Source organism: Octodon degus, unplaced genomic scaffold (genome assembly GCF_000260255.1).
Source record: "Octodon degus isolate 3935 unplaced genomic scaffold, OctDeg1.0 scaffold00044, whole genome shotgun sequence".
Lineage (NCBI taxonomy): Eukaryota > Metazoa > Chordata > Mammalia > Rodentia > Octodontidae > Octodon > Octodon degus.
The window spans coordinates 497,672-505,458 of record NW_004524620.1 but is presented as its reverse complement, the minus strand read 5'-3'; the positions used below and the strand labels follow the sequence as shown (position 1 = coordinate 505,458).

The 7,787-nt window shown below is 38.6% G+C and overlaps 1 protein-coding gene and 1 non-coding gene across 6 annotated transcripts in view; one reads left to right on the top strand and one right to left on the bottom strand.

The window, feature by feature from the left end:
• The window catches only part of Kdm4c (lysine demethylase 4C), a 461,014-nt gene that overhangs the window by 347,898 nt on the left and 105,329 nt on the right, over nucleotides 1–7,787 (bottom strand). The window lies entirely within an intron of this gene.
• Nucleotides 2,842–2,945, top strand: LOC111816920. The gene has a single exon (XR_002821228.1). It is a non-coding gene; the product is annotated as a U6 spliceosomal RNA (small nuclear RNA).

Below are 7,787 nucleotides of genomic sequence, written 5' to 3'. Positions count from 1 at the left end.
TCTTGTAATATGAGAAACTACTTTGGCAATAACAACACACAATGTACTAACCATTGTTACTCTCCTAAAATTTTGTTTTTAGATTTTGTACCACTGTTTTTATTTTTTTTTCTTTCTTTAAAATAAAAATAACAGATGTCAATAAATAAATAAAGAAAAGAAAAAGAAAAAAAAAAGAAAAGAAAAGGTACAGTAAATTTAAAATAGTAGTTGTAGGTAAAAGATGGAAAAAACTAAGCTAAGCACCAGACTTCTAATATCAGACTTTCCTTGGGTCTGCCTAACTTGCAATACCTTCCTTCTTTAAACTGCCTAACAATCTGATGGGTCTTCTAATTCTAAAGAAGTAGAACTACTAAAGCAATAAGGATTTCTTTCAAGTTGATCTCCTCTTTCACACCCTTTGACATTTTAAACAGCAAAACCTAGTTCACCTATTATTAAATTCATAATCTTGTGTCTGAAAGTCAAAAATTAAGTGATTCGAAGTATCCAGGCCCTAGAACTGCACACAGGACTACCACAGCACCAGCCTCTGCAGGAGTCTGCAGGCTGAACTCCAATAAGATCACAAGCAAAGAAGCAGCCTACCCGTTCCATCACCTTAGTCAAGTGTGGGGAGCAGAGACTGTAGACTCACAAATCACCATGCTAATTGTTTAACAATGAAAGAAAACCTAGCAATTGCCAGTGACCTTAGTGAATGCCACTAAAATGTTTTTATTCAAAGAGGTCATATCAAATGATCAAGACTTCATATGTGACCATCTTTGTATGTTGCTCTTGTTCGTTAAGCGCAGAGAAGCGATTACGAAGGAAAGGGAACAGTGACCGTGGCTGATCTGCCTCACTTAAGAAAGTCTAACTTTACCTATGAGAAAGATAAATCATTACATGGCTGGACTACAGAGTTCAGATCCCACTTGAGGAATTTTTCCCAAGTCTTTCTTCAATTAGCTTTAATTGAAGTTATCATATTTTATCAAAAGACCATATAGTTTTTTCAGATACATATTACTGCAGAGTAAACAATTAGTATCCAGGGGCTGGACTGCAGTTGAGAGGTACAGCACACACTATAAGCAGACTATTCCAAGGTTCAACAATACACACACACACACACACACACACACACGCCTTTAGCAATTAGCAAGCACACCACAATGCTATCACTACAAAGTAGCTCATGTTTTCTTGCCCTTCACATGACATAGTAGTGTACTAGTCTTTTGTGATTAAAAGCATAGTGAAATACAACCTACAGACTCACTATGAAAATGATATCTGGTTAGTTTAATAAAGATTGCCCAAAAGTAAAGACTTTTTTTTTTGGACAGATGTTACTGACTTAAAACAAATGGAATTTAATTTTAGAAAAAGATTGAAAAGTGAAACAGAATTAACCCCTGTCATGATACTCACATGCCAGACAATTTAATAGTTGAAATTATTTTCAGGTTAAAGGGAAATCAATCTCAAAATTTTCTACCATCTATTTTTAAACTTGTCCAAATATTTGGGGATACAAATATGAAAATGCCAAAAATTAGTAAAGCAATGCTCCAGGAGTTCATAAAAGAATATTCCCCACTCTGCAGTCCAACTTTTCGACTTTGTAACGTATCAGATTGATATGCTATCACTTAAAACTAAAGCAAAAGACAAGGCAGTATTTTGGTGTAACCAAGTATTACCTTCCCATCCAAGACAGTACCATCACGTCAGCTGCCCTAGTAAGCCTCTCACACTGCACCCACTGCAATAAACACTCTGCTTCCAATTCAGTAGGCAAGATATAACTGTCCCCAAGACAATGATTCTTTTTACTCAAGAAAATCAGTACAGTAAATAACTTTTCTTCCCTTGGAGACAATCACAGTGCTTGAGGCTGCTGCAACACAAAAACAAAATATCTTCACAAATGTCTCCAAACAGTCAAGCTAAAAATCTAAGCCAAAGTTTCATTTAACAGCCTGTCAGTTTTTTGATGTGAAGCTAATGAATGCAGTGGCAAACAAATCCATCAAACCCAACATCAAAACAACTGCACTTCATCCCACCAAACAAAACAATGAAATACAACCTGCGGGCCAGCTCTTTGATCCAACCCAGGCAGGAAGCAGACCTGTGAGTGCCACATCGGCAGCTGCGCAAAAGTAATCATGGACTCCCATACCCCACAGAAGGAGGAAAGCTCCAGAAAGAAACAGCTGTCTCAAATATGCACAAAGGTTACTAAGCTATCTGTTATATGTTTGTAAATCTCCATCAGGAAATAAAATAGCACTGTAATCTTGACTACCCTGATGTTTAAAGCTGCAAAGTTGCTAAAATAAGCAGCTGGATGGAAAAGTCCTACTAATAGCACAGCTTTGCAATGGAGGTTTATGAAAAGTCCTTCTTTCAGAAAGGCCCCCTGAAAAACATGAGTCCTCCTCTCTATAACATGCAGCACTACCCCCAGGGCAGAACTGGGGTTATCATCAGCCCCAGCCAGAGCCGCCTAGGTCAGCAGGCAGAGGGACACAGGCTACTCAGAACATGGTTCTCCATGCTTTTCAATGAGAATCAGGGGGCCTGCCAGTTAGCTCAGTTGTTTAAGTGCCTGCTTATGCAAACGCAGGCACCTAAACAACTGGCGCAGGATACCATGGTTCGATCCCCAGCTCCACATGCCTTACTAGACCCACCTTTAAGGCAGCCTGTGCCAGCCAAAAAAAAAAAAAAAAAAAAAAAATCAGGGCCAGGGAGATAACTCAGTGGTAGTGCCTGCCTCGCAAGCATGCGGTCCTGACTTTCGATTCCCAGTACCAAAAAATAAAGAGCGAAAAATAAATTTTTGTGCTCAGTTCAGCAGCACATATACTAAAGTTGGAACGATACAAAGATGAGCACAGCCCCTGTGTAAGGATGACCCGCAAATTTGTGAGGCATTCCATATTTTTCCATTACTCGTGCTCAATTTGAAGAATTGAATGCTGACCTGTTCCGTGACACTCTGGACCCTGTGGAGAAGGCTCTTTGAGATGCTAAACTGGACAAGTCTCAGATCTATGACACTGTCCTGGTGGGTGGTTCTACCTCTATCCCCAAGATTCAGAAGCTTCTGCAGGATTTCTTCAAAGGAAAAAAATTGAACAAGAGCATCAACCCTGATGAGGCTGTTGCTTATGGTGCAGCTTTCAGGCAACCATTTTATCTGGAGACAAGTCTGAAAAAGTCCAAGATTTGCTGCTGTTGGATGTCACTCCTCTTTCTCTTGGTATTGAAACTGCTGGTGGCATCATGAGAGTCCTTGTCAAGCACAATACCACCTTTCCTATCAAGCAAACCCAGACCTTCACTACCTACTCTGACAACTAGCCTGGTGGGCTTATTCAGGTATATGAAGATGAGTATGCCATGACCAAGGATAACTCACAAGCATACCTCCTGCACCCTGTGGTGTTCCTCAGATTGAAGTAACTTCTAATATTGATGCCAATGGCATCCTCAATGTTTCTGCACTCAATAAAAGTACAAAAAAAGAGAACAAGATTACCATCACTAATGATAAGGGCCATTTGAGCAAGGAGGACATTGAGCATATGGTCCAGGAAGCAAAGAAGTACAAAGCTGAAGATGAGAAGCAAAGAAAGGGACAAAGTGTCCTCCAAGCTACACTTTCAATATGAAAGCAACTGTTGAGGATGAGAAACTTCAGGGCAAGTTTAATGATGAAGATAAACGGAAGATTCTTGACAAGTGTAATGAAATTATCAACTGGCTAGATAAGAATCAGACTGCAGAGAAAGAAGAATTTGAGCATCAGCAAAAGGAGCTCCAGAAAGTCTACAATCCCATCATCACCAAGCTGTACCAGAGTGCATGCAGGTGGCAGGCCTGGAGGAATGCCTGGGGGCTTCCCTAGTGGAGGAGCTCCTCCCTCTGGTGGTGCTTCCTCAGGGCTCACTATTGAAGAGGCTGATTAAGCCAACCCAAAATATAGGTAAGAGCATTCTTCCACAGCCAATAAAATTGAAGGACTTAAATTTGTAGCAAATTCTGTGGCAGTTATTAAAGTTGAGCTGCTATAGTAAAGCACTGGGCATTCTCAATACTTGACTAATGGAGCATGTACACAGGGAAACATAGCACCGCACTTTAAGTGGAAATGCAACGTCTGCAATAAAATATTTAAATTGGCAAAAAAAATTCATTTTTTTAAATTGTTTTAAAGTCTAGGGATACAGTGTAGTGCAAAGACCCTGTGCTCAATCTCTAGGATCATCGCACAGCTAGAAAAAAAAAAAAGTCAGAAAATAGACATTCTGAAAAGATACTACCAAAGAGGACCATGTAGATTGAAGGGCTAAAATACAGACTCTGCAATATCCACAAAATATAATAATTTACTTGAGAATTCCAAGCCTCTAGCAATTTATGTAAATTTAAGTATTTGAGCTTGGAACAAATAATAAAATGTGATTTCTACCAATCATAACTAGCTCTAACAAGTAGAGATTTTTAACATATGCATGACTTAATGATAGATCAGTAATAGACTTCAACTCACAGAAGCACCTTCTCAACTCTCACTGAAGGAACACCACTAGAAGTCACTAACCACCAGCAGAAGTAAAACAGCCAAGGACAAAGGATACATTCCTGAATCTCGGCCAAAACCAACTGTATCCACAGCTCTGCTCTAGGCCTAGGTTATCCCCAAGTGATGAACTCATAGAAACAAACTGCACCTGGCTCTCAGCAGACAAGCCCCCTCTCTGGAGTACAGTTTGGCCCCATTTGCTAGCTACTCAAAGGTTCAGAATAATTCTCTACTAATCCAACCCTGTGGGCTTCTAATCACAGATCTATCATAGAAAATCAGCTTGTCTTTTCTTTTAAAGACAGCCTTTCCTTACACATTTTTGTTGTTTTTGTTTTTTTCTTTCTCCTCTGTTGCTGATGGAGATTCCTCGGCCCTTTTACTCTGAGAGGTTCTTGCTAAACTGCTCAAGCTGCCATGACCTGCAGCCCTCCTGCATTATGATGAGTACGTGCAAAGTGTGCACCCTCAGATCTAGCTATAATAGCTCTTTCTGAGTCACCAATTAGAAACCTGGGTATGTGATATATGGACTACGTGCTTTTACTGAATCTAAAAAAATTACAGTATGCAAACCCCATGTGCTATACCACATTAACTGATTAATGCTGCACCAAAAACTGCTTTACCAGGTGCTTGTACACACTCCAGTCAATCCCACATGACAGATAAGCCATCCTTCTCATCCATGCCTCAACCATAAAAATGCGTCAATATTTTTACAGCAGTTATAAAGACCTAACTCATCAGTTGGCAGTAATGCTTATTATAATTACCATGTACAAAGTAAATGGGTAAATAATTAATATTAACAAATATGTGCATCCTTAGAACTGAAAATCTTTTTTTTTTTTCTGCATTCATTTTTATTTTTTCCAAAGGTTACGGGTGTGATTTTTTTTTATTAATTCTATTCAGAAACAAATAGCAATGAGACAGTTTCAAAATACAATGAGTGCTACGACGACAACAATACGCAATTTATTATTGTAACTGTCCTATTAACCTGAAAATCTTTTTAATACAACTTATAATCCACCCACTGCTTCAGACTTAACCAAAATACATAAATGTATGCCCAGTGTACAATTTTTCAAATGATTAAGATTACAGATACATATATAATACAGTAAATTCATAATAACCTAAAAACTCACACTTGGAGAACAAAATGTTTCAAATAATAAATGAGTTACCAAAATCTGTAACAAAATGTGAACAGAAAAAACAATAATATAAGCAAATTCATTAACTGAGAAAAGCCAATATAATATTAATATTGAAGATACAATTTAAGAAAGCATGGGGAAAAAATTTTAAAAAAAGAAAACATGGGATATACTAGATTCTGAGGTGTCACCATACATTCATTAACTTATACTCTCTGCAGTACAGATGCTTCCTCCTCCCTTAGCCCTTCAAAGATAGCCTCATCCTAACCCCTAAAATCTGTGAATGTTACATGAAAAAGAAAATTTACAGACTGCTTGTTCCGAAATGCAGAGGACTCCATGCAAGGACTGGAAGTGAGAGTCCTGTAGGGTCAAACTGTCATCTCTAGATGACAGCAAGAAACAGACCACACCCCTACAGTATCACATATGTGAATCCTCCCAACAATCTCAATGGGCAAGCAAATAAGAGTCCCCTCCCCCAGTCTCAGTAAAGAATACAGCCCTCCAAACACCTTGCATTTGGAAAGGTGAGACTAACAGGGCCATGAGTCTGGAGAACTACAAGGTGCTTGGCAAGTGAATGTTGTTCATATCAGGACTAAATGCTACAACAACAACAGAAAATTAATCTGCTCTCAGACTAGCATCATCTGGCCAAAAGGAAGGATCATGTAGAGACAATAGCAAAAAGAAAGAAAAAGAATCACAGACACATGCTATTAAGGGCATTTAAAATTAGCTGGCCTTAGAGCTAGAGAAATCATCCCTAAAATTTATTTGGAACCAGAAAAGACCTAGAATAGCAAAGGCAATTCTGGGCAATAAAGACAAGGCAGGAGGCATTACAATTCCTGACTTGAAATTGTACCGCAAGGCTACTGTGATAAAATCAGCATGGTACTGGCAACAAAATAGACCTGAGGATCAATGGAATAGATTAGAAGACGCTGGAGCCCCTATGAACACACTCAGCCACCTTATCTTTGACAAAGGGGCCAAACATACTTACTGGAAGAAAGATAGCCTCTTTAACAAATGGTGCTGGAAAAACTGGCTCTCTACATGCCGAAACTCAAACTTGACCCAGGTCTATCACCATGCACTAAACTAAGGTCAAAATGGATTAAAGATCTAAACATTAAAGCAGAGACACTAAATCTCCTGGAGAAAGTAGGAGGAACTCTTGAAGACATAGGGGTAGGCAAAGAGTTCATGAACAAAAATCAAATTGCACAGGAAACAGCTGAAAGAATTAACAACTGGGACCTCCTTTTACTGAGAAGTTTTTTTTCACATCAAAAGAAATTACCAACAAAGTGAAAAGGCAACCCACAAATTTGGAAAAAATCATGACAAATAAGTAATCAGACAAAGGTCTGTTCTGTAGAATTTAAAAGAACTAAAAAACACTAGGGCCCCAAAATTTAAAGACGCAGTCCAGAAATGGGCATCTGAGATGAATATACACTTCTCAGAGAACGAAATTAAACAAGTGAATAAATATATGAAAAAATGCTCCACACCACTACCCGTCCACGAAATGCAAATTAAAACAATATTGAGATTATCATCTCACCCCAGAAAGAATGGCTACCATAAAGAAATCACCCAACAACAAATGTTGGAGAGGCTATGGAGAAAAAGGAACCCTTCTTCACTGCTGGTGGGAGTGTAGACTGGTGCAACCATTATGGAAATCAGTGTAGAGACTCCTTAGAAAACTAGGACTGGAAATCCCATTTAAACCAGCTATTCCTCTACTGGGAATTTTCCCGGAGGATCTGGAAACATCATATGATAGGGATATATGTGTGCCTATGTTTATAGCAGCACAGTTTGTGATAGCCAAATCTTGAAAACAACTAAGATGCCCATCACTTGAGGAATGGTTGAAAAAGATGTGGTATTTTTACACAATGGAGTATTACTCAGCTATAAAGAATAATCTCGAAGCCTTTATATTGAAGTGGATGCCACTTGAACATATACTCATAAGTGAAATAAACCAGACACATGTGTAAATA